Below are 15408 nucleotides of genomic sequence, written 5' to 3'. Positions count from 1 at the left end.
GAATGTGAGTTTCTTTCTAAATCGAGTTGAGTTGCAAAAAAGATAACTATGGCAGATTTGAGTTTATAACACATAAATCGATGTTTGCAGAGCATAGGGAAATGGAAGAAAAAGAGCAGTAAGGATGAAGAGGAAAAACAAGAGGAAGTCATTCATGTTAGTCACAGTTTAGCATATCACACTTGGCTCATGTTAGTCACAGTTTAGCAGAAAGGGTATATTTGTATGTTATTGATCGAATGTATTTGCAAAATCCATGAGAAGTTGAAATGCAATACCATTTATTTGGATCAGGTGAGAAGGCAAAACATGTACACACATTCTGCATACTGGCTTTGGGCTGCAGGTTTGTGATTTTCCAAGTTTTTATGTGCCTAAAACATGTCCCTGCTTATGCCATGCCGAGCATGACACTAAGTTGTTAAACACAGGATTTTATCTCATAGCTAAAGTGGAAGAAGCAACGGATAAAGTGATTTACGAATGGACTCATCATATTGTCAGTAGGCACACGCTCAAGCATTTGTGTGCTGCTATGGTTCCTGTGTTCTTGACACTTATGTTTGCAAAGAGGAGTGCTGAAACCTTTTAAGTCTCTTCTTACAATTCTGCAGCGTACTATTAGAAACATCTTGTGCTTCATAATGTAAATTTATAGAAGTCCTTGCTAAAGAAGCAATTTGATGATATTCATCAAATAATGGTCTGAATTTATCAACTATATAAAATGGCCTCATCAAAATCTTCATTCTTATCAAATAATGGTCCTTGCTTCAATAACATCAAAATCTTCATTCTTATACTTATATAAAATGGGCTGAATTTATCAACTATTTAAACTTGAAATTAGTATACAAAAAAAATAATCATACATATGAAAAATAATCATGAAATTAGTATAAGAAATAATTATCATCAAGTTAAATAGGATTAGGGTGGACCTAGAGAGAGAGAGAGAGAGAGAGAGAGTTTTAAGCAAGTTCCCATTCAGTTCTGTATCATTGAATTCTTTCATGGTGATTATATTCTTTCTATTCTGTATAAGCAACTACATATATATATATATATATATATATTGTATTATTTATCAACAACATGAGTAGTTGCATCCACCTTTGTACAAAATGGAAAAGATAGTACTCCACTCTTGCAAGCTAGATTCTTGTCACCCTAATGGAAATTGCTATCATGTGTGAAGGGAATCTCCCACAAGACTTTAAGGTGTTTGGAAGTAATTGGCCTCATCTTTAGACCTAATTTAGCTATTTGCTTAATTAATTTGTATAATTTGTATGTCTTGATCATGTACACCACAAAATAAAATAAGAACAAAATCTATAAATCTATTTAAGAATAAAGTTGAAAATCTGAACCAGAAAAAGAAGAAGAAATAAGAATATAGTTTCAAATTTCTTCATCATCTAATTTCGAAACATGATGAGCAAATCAATCTCTCAGCATACGTACATCCACATGATCATGATATAATACTCATAAATAAGATCATGAACATCATAAGCATGCATACAAGAACAACTAATTATATCAATTAGTATAAGAAAATTAGTATAAGAAAAAATAATCAACTATTTAAACAACGCCCAAACTGCTGGGTAGCAGGACTCTAAGCACCACGAAATCATAAGGAGAAACGAAAGTAACCTCGGATGGCGCCGCTTGATGGATATATTTCCATTATATATGAAAAAGAAGAATGAAATGGATAGTCAGGGAAAATACAGGGTGATGGTTGATGGAATGCCCATCCTGCTTTTGTTACTACATGATGTACATATACATTGGCAAGTAATTTTGCTTTCTGTTTCCTATAATATGATGTTCATGCCTGTATGTAAGACGTGGAATGCAAACTAATTAAATGGAACCAACCATTTAGGAAACCCAATCTCCCTCGAATCAAACTAATCAGGAACCCACTTCAATCCAAAATAAATAGCTATTCATACCAATCTACGCCTGCCTTGTTGCTAGCAGAAGTACAGGCTCAATAATCTCCTTATATCCAAAATAAATAGCTAACAGCGAAACAACAATTAGAACTTATACTATAAAAACACATACAATATACTATAAAATACATACAATGATTCAGGGCTAACAGCGAAACAACAATTAGAACTTATAAAGCACCACGAAATCATAAGGAGAAATGAAAGTAACCTCGGATGGCGCCGCTTGGTGGATCGCTGGAGCGTGAATCTTCCTCGGCGTCGCACAGGTGCGTTAGGGTTAGGTTTATCTTTGGGAGCGAGATCGGGTAGGGACTCGTTAGGGGAAGAAAGGGGAAACGAAGAATAAGAAAGGGGAAAAAAATAGAAACGAATAGGAGATTCGATGAGTATGGGCAACGAAAGGAAGAGGGATTCGAAATCGCCCTAGGAGAGCAGAGAGTTCGTGGGAGGGAGGGAGGGAGACGGATCGTAGAAGAAATCCAAAACGCCGCGTTTTGGTTCACGCAGGCAGCCATAAGAGTGGAAACAAAACGCACCGTTTTATTTACTCAAAACTGTGCGTTTTGTTTCCACGTAGGATGTCGTCCGCGGAGAGGCCTAACTCATGCCTGCGTTTAGACATTTCCTATTTTTAAACTGGTCAAGTTGGCATGTGTAAGGCACGTGATCTGCTCCCTTGATAACTGATAAGTAATAAAAGTTAGGGCAGGTTTGGAGAGTGGGATGAGACATAAAATTCTCATCTCTTATCATCTCATCATTACATCTTTTTCAAATATCCATACAATAATAAACAATTCAACTTTTTCAAATATCAATTCAATTTTTTCAAATCTCAATACAATAATAATACTAAAACATAATATTTTAAGCACTAAGGGCAGGTTTGGGGGGTGGGATGAGATACAAAATTATCATCTCATTATTACACATTTTTCAAATCCCCATACAAAATATAATAAACAATTCAATTTTTTCAAATCTCAATTCAATTTTTTCAAATCCCAATACAATAATAATACTAAAATATAATATTTTAAACACTAAAACAAAATACAAAATTCTTATCTCACCCCCCAAACCTGCCCTAAAATAAAACACAAAATTCTCATCTCACCCCTCAAACCTGTCCTTAATATATTAAAAAGGAAAAATATAGGAATTCTGCTGGGAATCCGTTAATGTCCCGCTTCCCTTTTGTTTTAAGTTTTCGTTTACTTAGTGATTAAAAAAAAATTGTTTAAAAAAATTGTAAATTTTTTATTTTTTTAAAAATATATTTAAAAGTATTAAAAAAGTAATGTGAAAAAAAAAATTATAAAGATCAGATTACTGGATAGGACCAGGTAACTGGATGTAATAGTAATGAAAATAATGCAGGACCATATAACTGGAATTATAAGTAATAAAAATAACAGGACCAGATAACTGGAACTAGTGATAATGAAAATAAACCAAAAGTGGACTAGATAACTAGAACTTGATAATATTGAAAAATAAATTGAAAACACTTAATAAGAGAAATAATATTTATTCATGATGAAATAATTTACAAAAATATTTTTAACAAAATGCGTAAGGATTTTCTAGATAAATCCGAGAAGTATGAAAGGGAGAAAGGAAGAGAAAGTATTCAGAAGAAAATGTTTCCTAAAATGAAAGTGATACATTCATCTGAAGTAAGGTTTCCATTTTATAGATGAAAGAGACCCCAATTACAATTATTAAAGCAAATAGTGAAAGTATAACTGAAGCAAATAGTGAAAGTAGTATTGTCATTATTAGGAATCTGGCAGTTGTAAAAATCTAGCAGTTGGAGACTAATCAATCTTGGGAGGACGGTAGTCTATCTTCTATCAATGTCGAATTAAGTGAGGAGGCCAATCAGTTTAGGACGGTAGCCTTCAACAGTTCTTGTCAATTTGTGCTGACGGATCATTAATCTTTATATAATCTTGGGGTACCTTCTGAATCATATCCAAATATATTATTGTATGTTAGCAACTGAAGTTTCGGAAGATGCTTCTGCATTGTTATCGGATTCATCAAAATTATCATTTTCAAGAGACTTCTTTAACAAATAAATCAAATTTTTTTTATTAAACTCTCCAAAAACATTATACTTTTTAGACTTTGAGGATTTATTAGATTTTGCATCAGAGGAAGCAGCAGTTTTTCCCCTCTATTTGGTATTCTTAGTAGTAGTCGCTTGGATCAGTGGGTATCCAGACGATGCTGATTGATAAATAATGATAGGGAATTCCTTAGTATTTTTCATATCTGGAGCAATATAGGGAAAATCTTTGATAATGTGATCAATAATGTCTTGTGTATGGAGATATCTATCATACCACTTGACAAAGCAGTATCAAACCAACAGGTCATCATTTCTCTTATAACTCCATTTTAGAATCTAATGGACTTTGTACCTTTTATGGAAATGGAGGGAGTGGAGAAATTTGACATCATGACGATCTAATTTTGAAATAATTGAATTAGCAAAACTTTTAATAGATTTCTGAAATTGTTTAGAAAAAACTTCAGAAATTGGGTCAAACTGGTTCCACCATTTTAACAAGCAAATGGGAAGTTTGCCTTTGAATTTGTTATCAAAATTAAGAAATCAAGAGTGACTCATGTCTGGAGCCTGAAATAACATAAATTTGGACAAGACATCAATGTAATCATAATAGCAATAAACAATTTCAGAATTGGAAAGTCTTTTCGAAATAAAAGGGTAAGTACTCCAATCTTATTCGATAATGATGTTCAGAATGTAAACATTATGATAAATCAATTTAGATTTATCAATTTTATCATAAATGGTTTTAATAACAATGGATTCTGTGTGGAGCAGAATACCAGAATAATACTTAGGGTTTTTGGCTAGATTCTCAAAAATTCAATAAAATTTTGGAGAAAAATGGAAGCTATTTTGAAGGGATCTATATAAATTGATCGATTAGATTCAATATAGAACAGATTTTGGGAAAAAAAGTTTTTTGATATACTCAATTTTCGAAGCAGGAAAATACTGAGCAAATTTAACAAAAAAAATTAGTTTAGCATATGGGTCATAAATGGTAGCAATAATATAAGCAAATTAAGCAGGTTTAACAGCAGGGATACTCCCAAGGATAGTAAACCTATTAACAATTTCTAGTGGGGAAGCATGCTCATTTTTAATGAGCTTGAGATCAGGAATTGATGGAGGTAGAGCAATCTCTTTTTCATTTTTCTATCTTCTTATTCATGGATGCTGTAAGAATTCACGAGTAAGGAAATCATGAATAGAATCATCAGAACCTTTAATATATTCAATATCAAAATCAAAAATACTTAATATAGCTTCCCATCTGGCAAAAATATGTTTTGATGCAATGTTTTCAACATATTTTTCTAAAACATATTTAGCACTTTTGCAATCTATGCGTAGTAAGAATTTTTTGTTTAACAAATCACTTTGAACTTTTGAAATGCATAATACTATAGATAAGATTTATTTCTTAATAGTACTATAATTAAGTTGTGCATTATTCCATACTCCATAATGGAATCAAACAATTTGTTCGGATGAGCCTGTGAAACAATTTGTTTTAAAATGTCACCACAACTAATGTCAAAGCCATATGTTTCAATGATTTTAAAAGAACCAGAAGTAGTGATACCAAGATACGGAAGAGTCTTGATATGTGTCTTGATTTGTTTAACAAAAGTAGTATGAATTTAAGACCAAGAATGATGATTGTTGTGTAGCTTTTTAAACATATTGCCGAATTCTACCAGCAACATTGTTTCCTCATATTTTGGTAGAATTCGGCAACATAGTTAATAGAACTAAAAAATCTCTGTAACTGAGTTTTATCAATAATAACATCAGGAAATTTGTCAGCAAATTCGATAGCCTTGTTAATAAGTCTAATTTCTTTTGGAAATATCATAACCATAGAATCTGATATTGGTTTGAAACAATTTAATCTTTTCAACAGAGACAACAAAATCATTCAACCTAATGATATACAGAAACACTTTCCCAGTGTTAATCAATAGATTTCAAAATATGAGAACATCATCAATGCAAACAATGGTGAAATGAGTGAATAAATTGAAGATGTCATTCATAATATTTTGAAATTCACTAGGGGCATTTTTTTATATCAAATTGCATCACATTTCACTTGTAGTGTCCAAATGGGGATAGTAAAAGTAGTCTTATATCTTTTGGACTCAGTAATCTAGATTTGCCAAAATCCTGACTTTAGGTCAAACCTAGAGAAGATAACTGCATCACATAACCTGTGAATTAAATCATTTTTATTGGAGATAGGATACATAATCCACTCTAAAGACTTTGTTCAAATGTTTGTAATTAATAACAAGTCGGGGTATCTCTCTCTCAATTTCTGTATTTTTTTGGACATAGAAAGCAGTACAAAACCATAGACTAGGCCTAATAATCTGTTTAGCAATCAAATCATTGATTTCATTTTTGTAAAATTCCAAAGTCTCACTATTCATTCGAATAGGTCGCGTTTTTGTCAGAATGTTTTTTTCACATAAATCTTCAATATAAAATACTGAAATAAAATGTTTCTTCGTATTCCAAAAAATATTTGGAAGATCAGAATAAACATCATTAATCAGTTTTTTGTGAAAATTTCATATTTTTTATTAAAGCAAAGTATTAGAGAGTTGTTCTGAAATCTTTTTGAATTTCATTTCCTATTGTTGGAAATTCAAATACTTTGTTTTTAGAGAAAAAAAATATACCAAACTTTTGTCTGTATCAATTTCAAATTTCAAAACAAATTTAAACTTAACTTTTTGTCCAAAAGGATTAGTAGTAATATCATCATTTTCATAAAGAAATAGATACAAAAAATAAATAAAAGAAATTTATAATATGACTTTATTATATTTTTAATAGACACATAAAGAATGTTAAAACATACATTATTCTGGCAAACATGAGCAGTATTAAGCTCATACTTGATCTTTATCTGAGATTCATTTGTCGAGAATAATTTCTCAGTAGATTTCTCATAATATATACTATGAATTATTCCTTCCAAGATACAATTCAGATCCGAGCCAGAATCAATCATAGCAATCACATAAAATTGAAATTCAAGACAAACAATAATAAAATCTATGGAAAACCATTTAGGAAGAATCGTATAATGAATTAAACAGATCTGATTCTCAGAAGATTCATATTTTTTTTTACTGGAATATCATTTGTTTGCCCATTATCAGAAATAATTTCTTAATCAAATTGTTTATCAATTTTTAAACACAATAATTCTTATTTAAAAGAATCATTTTAAGATTTGAGATTATTGATCTCAGCTTTGAATTCAATAATTTCTTTTTTAATGGAAACAACTTCACGTTGTAAATCATTTGTAGAAATATCTTTGAGTTTTTTCTTTTCAAATATTCCTAAAAGTCCATGAAAATTAATTTCTTGTTTAGAAGTCTCAGGTTCTTGACGAACCATCGTCTTCTTGAGCTTCTAAATATATTATTCTTTAAACTCAAGATTAGTAATTTGGGAAATCAAAATTAATAAAATGTTTTATTGTTCTTCTACCTTGGTTAAAACAAATTGTTTTACCCAAAGATTTGCAATAAGAATCATTACAACCAAACTTAATATTGAGAGAATCAGATGATCCGGTTTCTGAGTGGTACTCAGAATCACTAGAATTGAATTCATTGATGTCAGATGATAAGGAAGATTTTATTTATAGAAGAAGAAATAGATCTTCTTGATTATTGGCATAAATATTCAACTAGTTAAACTTGTTTTTGAATTTATTGGGCTTATTGGGACATTTATTAGCAAAATATCCATATTTACTACAATTAAAACATATCCCTTTTGAAGGGGTTAGAAAACTCTTTTTATTACTAGAATGTTTTTTGAAAGATTTTTTGTAAAAATTATCACTGTTCCTTCTCATTTTCTCACCTTGAGGTTTGGTAAATTTACTAAAATATTTTTATTTTTGTCTAGATGGAGCAATAGGAGGAAGGGCAAATGGTTCACAGAAATTTCTCATTTTATATTTGACTTTCTTACTATTCTTCAACTGTTAACGAATCATTCTTTGATTATTACACATACTAATACCAACCTTCTTATTTGTGCTAAAGATATCATCATAGGTGTAATCATCATAATTAAGGAGTTTCGAGATATCAGTAAGTTCATCCTTAACTTTGTGAGCAAATAAATGAGATAATTCATCAATAAATTTTTCTTTTTAGTAAGGCTTATAACTATCGTTTCTAAACATTACTCTGGATATGAAAATATATTGATACCATCTATAATTAGACATTTGCCGACATCTCAAATTATTCAAATAATCACTAATACGGTTAGTAATGCTGGAGGGAGTTTCAACAAAATGTTTAACAATAGTGTAGATCAAAGTATTAATGCCATCAGGAATTCTCATTCCTATGGTTTCATAAAAAATTGGCAATCTTTCATCATCATGCTTAATAGCATTCTAAATGGTTTCCCTTACTTTTGTTGTGAGATATTTATCCCACGAGTGTAGAAGCATTCCAGAAAAATCAGTATTTAAAATAGTGATGATCTCAGGTTGTCTGAGATCTTTGTTGATATAAGCATTTGCAATCATAGACATTTTACTCATGGTATTGAGGATCTCTTATTCAAATAATTCGTCAATACTTCATTTGTAAATTCTGTCAGTAGAATAAGAGGACTGGGTTTGAAACATTCTTTTTTTAAACTGTAAATCAGAAGGTGTTGGTCTGGGATACAAGTTCTTCGTCAGACTCATTGGTTTGGGTCATTGTGATGAAAATCTGGCGATCTCAACTTTTAAATCAAAATCTTGAAAACTATATTCAAGTAAAGTTATATCTTTAATAGTAGATGAATCACTATTAGATGATTCTTCAGTGGTTTCAACAATAGCAACTTCTTGAAAACCTCATGAAATAAAACTTTGTTAATTTAGAGTTATACTCCTAATGCTACTATTTAAGTTCCAAAAAGGATCTATTAGAAATATATTTCTCTTCCCAATGAATGGACTTTAGAACATGAAGTTCCTCCTATTAAAGTTTCAAGGGACGGACTCAATCTTAATAATATTCAGCAATATTGGGATGGCACTGTTAAAATTAGTTTTGACCAACTTCTAGATAACAATGAAAGAATAAGTTTTTTTGTTGGAACTAAATACTCTTTTCTTAGTTCTGTTTCAGAAAATCCAGAAAAAAGAGACCAAAATCTCAAAACATTTCTCGAAAATTCTGCAAAAACAGCCCATCCTATTAATCCTGATTTAAAATTGAAAGGAGTTTTTATAGCCTCTCAGGTTACTTCTGCTTATTATATTACCAATGATATTGAAACATCTAAAGGTAAAACCGTAAAGGAAGAAGCAAATAAAGAAGAAAAAGATACTTCATCTCTTCCTCCTACAATATCATATATGGTTGCGCCTATCCATAGTTTACTGTGATAAATAGAGATTTTGAAATTGATTTATTTTCTTTACTTAAAGAATACAATTCTATTGAAAACCGTGATAAGAGAAAAACTTATCATACTGATTTCTCTGTTTCTGAAAAATTACATGTTAAAAGAAAATGGAAAGAGAAAATGTATGCTCTTCAAGAGTATATACTTTTACTAGATTTCCTTGAAAATCATTATATTTTTAAACTTAGTTTCAATGTTGTTAAAACTAATTTTGTCAAGGAATAAAGTAAGGTAGTGGTTAAATATAGCTACCCTAATTTTGAGACACTTAGTATCTCTCACAAGGGAACTGAAGTTAAAGCTTCTCCACTTAAGATACTCAATACTGATTCAAATGTTACTATTGCAATGGAGACAAAAAAGATTATTGAACAAAACAATTTTGTTAACCAAACTCTCCATGTTATAGGATAGCAGTTAGATCGTGTAATACCCGAGTCCTATTACATAGATCTTTACGTTATTTTATTAATTCTTTAAATTAAATATTTTGAAATAAAGATTATTATTACTTTTAATTATTTTATTTTAAGCTGAGTATGCTTTATTTTGAAATATGATTTATTAAAATAGATCAAGAGTATTATTTTTAGACTTTGAAATATTTTCTCTTAAGCCCTTTAATTTTATTTATTTAAGAAATGACCCAATTATTCTCTATCATTGGATAGGTAGGTAAAAATTACCCTTGAAGTGGATAGATCTCCAGCATCCAACTCTCAAGCTTATGTAATAAGTTTTGACCAAATCAATTAAATCTATTTTCCTTCCTTGGACGTAAGCTTTATAAGGAAGCCATTGACTTCACTTTTCCTTCCACCCATTGTCTAAAGTAACACAAAATGAGAAAAAGAAAAAGACAAAACTAATCCTAAAACATTCTATTCCTACCCATCGGTCAACATCCAATAAAGGAATAAAATCTCATCTTTCTTTCCAAGATAAACCACCAAAATCTTTTTTCTTTCCTTTAACCCATAAGTTTCCTAAAAACGTTATTGCACTCATCGTCCAAGGCAAATCAAAAATAGAGGAGGAAAATAAAAACTATCCTAAGGCATTTCATCCTCAAACTCGTCGGCTACACCTAGGGAAAGGAAGAAAAGAGTTTCACCTTCTCTTCCAAGCTAAAGCCGATCCTCTCTTATTCTCTTCTCTTTTGTTCTTCAAGAAACCAAACTCATATCATCTCCTTTAAGCCAAGCATCTATTTCCCTTTTTTTCAAGAGGAAAATAATAAGGTAAGAGTACCCTTATTGCTTCTGTTTTGTGTATTTCGAATTTAGCCATGATTGATCAAGTGAGTTTTCTTTTGATGATTTTTTATGTTTTGGTTTTGGGGTTTAAAACAGTGATATCATATTGCTCTTCATCCACACGGCTAAACCTTTATTTGGTCTTCCACTTGTGTTTTGAAATGGGCCAAGAGTTTAAGGTAAAAATCATAATTTTACTTATTTATTTTTAATGTGATTTTGGAAGCTCACTAAGTTGTTTTAGCTTGTATTTTGATGTAGTTAATTTCCTATGTTGCAAATAAATATATATGCCTTGTTTTTTGTCCAAACCGAATGGTATTATAGTTGTTTTGCTATGTATTTTACTATATTAAGAAAATACTATGTTATTATTAAACTTGGTTTAACCACAGGTGATGATTTAAATGATTTTAAATTATCTATGTTGATATTATGTGCCTTGTGTTGAGGTTTGGTTGATAATCTATTTTTAGGATGTTAGAGGTTTGATTTAGAGGTTTTCCTTAGTTCTATAATTTTACATCTTGTTTTTAAAAGGTATTAAGTGAGTAAATCATAAGTTTAAGTGTTTAAACGTTTTAAAGTTTCTTAATAGGTAACTTTGCTATACTTTATGTTACTTTAATTTAATGGGAGGTTTTATCTAAACTAATTAAAATATTGATTATGTGAATAAGTTATAGCTTAGTTAGTTTGAATATAAGAGATTGTTTGTGCATGATATATTATGATATACAAAGCTGTCCAAGTACCCCTAAGCCTATGTCACGCCATGTCTTGATGTAGAAATAGCTCATTTATATTGTCCCTCATTTGGATAAATTCTACTTAACTCAAGAGTCCAAAATGTTTATAAGCTAACATTTTCATACTGGGGAACTACAAGTTGATTTAAAGGGCATGTTCCTAAACTTGTTTAGCCTACTTCAGATGTCTAAATCTATTTCAAAGCCCATTGTTGAGAATATCCAGATTTTATCTACTGATGTCCATAACCCAAAGTGAGCTTAAACCAAAGAAGCCTTACTTGAAACTTATGAATTCTTAACTACTTTTCATGTAAGCTTTTAAAATAGCATTTACATGGACAGCTAACATGTCTTAATATTTAAGTTAATTCTCTTATAAGTTGAGGCGATGAGTAGTCATTTGGGTTAATGCTAAGCATATAAGGGACGCTAGATTGTAATATCGTGGCTTTCTCTTTTAAATGGAGGGCTAAAGAATATTGTATGAGTATTAACACGCTTATACTATTTATTGAAATAGGATCTATATTGATGATGGAAGTATCGAGGAGCATAGAAGTAAATAGCTATGACCATGCTTCTTACACTAAGTTCTCTTTATTTTAATTGATTCGGACGCAACATGCAAGAAAATGAGGGTTCTTTTGGTTTTTACAGACGAAACGAAAATTTTCTTTCTCGAAGGGATCGAACGCCGCATGACAAATGAAAATATTTTTTCTTTCCTTTTCATACAGACGAAGAAGTAATGCACGCAGCGCCGCTTGAAGAATCTCGAGGATCCAACTGTTGCGCTCCAGCCTTCTCCTTCACTGCTTCTCATCTCCATCTCCATTTAGTTGGCTTGCTCTTTTCATTCCCTATTTTTTTTTAATTTCAGTTTAAAGTTTATGAAATATTTTTGAGATTTTTGACTCAGAAGTTTGGGTAATTTATTTGCTATTTATTTACTTCGTATTATTTATTTTTTCTCGCTTCTTTAAACTTTCATTGAACAATGATTACAATTGCTATGAATTGATTTTGAGAATTAGTGATTTGAATACAAGGATGAACTCTAGAATCTTGATTTTGGAGTTTTTCAATTTTCAGTTCGTATTTTCTCAATTTCTTTCTAATCTAGTTTAATTCTTAGCTTAGTTTTATTAATCTCTTAGTTTCATTGCATATTAGATTGATTAAATCTTAATTGAGACTTAAATAATTTCAGTTTTATTATTTAATTTTCAGATTAATCAAAATTGTTTAGTTTAGTTGATTCTTTGATTGTTAATTTCAATTTATTAGTCTTTTACATTTCATTTCGACACTCAAAAATCTAAAAATATGAATCTAGTCTATGACTAGTGCCATTTTCATTCCCGTTGCACTCTTGCATTCATTGCACATACCATCATTTTTATTTTCTCTTTGTGAATATTTTCATCATTTTAAACGAATTTGATTTTAAGTAACTTTTCCTGAGGAGACGATCAAGGAATTTATTCATAATTATTATGCGACATCTTCCTGCACTTGAGATAGCCTTTGTGCTACTCATTTTTTAGTGAGAAATATAAGATATTCTGTCTTATGAACCACATCATCAATAAGTATAAATTTGAAACAATAGCATCAGTCTCCTTAGGTCTCATAACATCCACAGTACTAATAACCCTGAAAAACCAAAAGAGTAAGAGAAAATATGGAGAAAAACATAAAATTAAAGGCTCTAAAAAATCATAATTCATCTAAAAAGTAAATGATCATTTTATCCATGGTAGGCAAGGCTTAAAATTATAGGTACTAGCATTTGGGGTCGTGATAAAACATGTACTGACTTCTCTTTTGAAAAAATATCATTTACACAAATGCATGTGACATGAGACTTGAGACATAAGAGACATTGTGTATGTATAGAAAAAAGCATAGCACATTTCAGATTATAGCTTGACAACAATAGAACTTTCATATATATAACATGTTACATAGGCAAATACTTAAAACATATCATAAATGAAATGACAATGACCAATCCGAACATATACACATAGGCATGGCCGAAACTTCCAAGGTTCATAAAACATGTAAAAATATTCTTTGGACATTAGCAAATCCGAATCACTTTTAGACTAAAGATCATGGCAAAACTATCATACCAATCAAAACATTATACACACTTGATCAAGGGAAATATTACACTAATTGAATACTATATACATGTAAACATGGCATATTCTCATACAAACTGAAGCAATATATGTTCATGTAACCATGTAGCAACAATAGCAACCAAGATGCAAAGTTTACGCAGCCATACACAAATATTAATCAAGGTAGGTTGAGAGTCTACTTACCATAAATCTGTTTCAAGTTATTATAAGCAAGCTGAAATAGAGTTGATGTAACTCATTAAAACAAAGGATCAAACCCTAACCCGACATGTGTGTGTAGTTGTTAGGATTCGTCGTTTTGCTCATGGTGATGCTTCAAACAATCGGTTTAGAGGTTTTAGAAAATAAAACCATTGAGTTCATTCAAACTTAGTTAGGTCATGAGGTGTGGGTGGTGTGCATATGATATGGCCGAATGGTTTGAAGAAGCAATGAGGATTTGAGTCTTCAAACTTTCGGTCTCTCACTTGAGGAATACCTAGAGTATTTCAAATTTTGAAACAACCATTCGTGTGTGTGTTCTTGGTGATCACAAATCCCTTTGAGATTCCTATCACCTTTGAGTTAGGCGTGTATGTGTGTTTGGAGAGAAGAAATGAATAAAAATGTGATTCTCATCGTGTGATTTTTCCTTGCTTGGAGTCGTGACTTCTTGCTTGTAGGAAGAAATTAGTATTTATTTGCTTGAGGAGAAAGTGTAAGAAATTAGTGTTTGAATCTTGAAATATAAAAATCTTCTAAGTGGTGTGTAGGGGAGTGTTGAGAGGAAGAGAGGCAAGTGCAATGTCTCTCCATTTAATTTTCCTCCCAAGTGTAGAAGGTGTTTAGTTGTTATCAAGAAAGAGTCCCAAGGTCGAATTCACAGGGACTATGGTGTTCGAGAAAAAAATTGATTCCAATGCATGCTAAAATGAGAACGTCTTTACTTAATTGCTAGAAACTTAAATAAAAAATTAGAGAATAAATCGCAAGATGTTGCCTCTTGACCCAGTTATGAGAAAATAATTTCTAAAAGTAAATAATTTCTAAAGGTAAATAATGTTTATATTTGCAACTGTCAGGATATGCTTTCTAAGAAATCAATTTAACGATACCAGATTACTCTCCCTACTTATTATATTAAATTTAAGTCTCAAACTAACAGTTGTGTCTAAAACAAAAAAAAAAAAACGAAAAAAAAAAAACAAATTTTATGTATTTAAAAAGAATTTTATCAAATACCTAAGTTACGGATTTCCTTTTTCACATGTTGGTTTCAAAATAGATTACAATCTCTCTTGATTCCTTCAAACATAGTTTCAATCAAGACAAAAGTGCTGAATGATTTGTATACTTCATACAATTCTCAAATAAATTTATAAATCCTCTATTGAATTACTACCAATTTGACTCTAACAGTGCATCATCAAAATAGTATGTTTGCACAATCCAAGTGTTCAACGTGCCCTTCAGTCAATGATGAACCAAAAATTGATAAGAAAATTCTAAAAAATGGCATTATGCAAAAGATTGTTCATAACTCTCTAGGTACAGAATCTCATAATAAACGGGAAAAAAACCAATCGAAACACAACCCATTCAAAAGGGTTTCCAAGCTTACGTTTAAGAGATTACTCACACATGTTGTATTAAAAATAAATTACAAAACTTGAGTCGATATGGTAAAAAATGGATGAACTCCCCATGAAACACACTACCTTTTTCCAAAGTGGTTTTTTACTCATTTCGTGCTTCCTTCATTTT

Source organism: Juglans regia, chromosome 11, assembly GCF_001411555.2.
Source record: "Juglans regia cultivar Chandler chromosome 11, Walnut 2.0, whole genome shotgun sequence".
Taxonomy (NCBI): domain Eukaryota; kingdom Viridiplantae; phylum Streptophyta; class Magnoliopsida; order Fagales; family Juglandaceae; genus Juglans; species Juglans regia.
Note: the sequence above shows the minus strand (reverse complement) of the source record.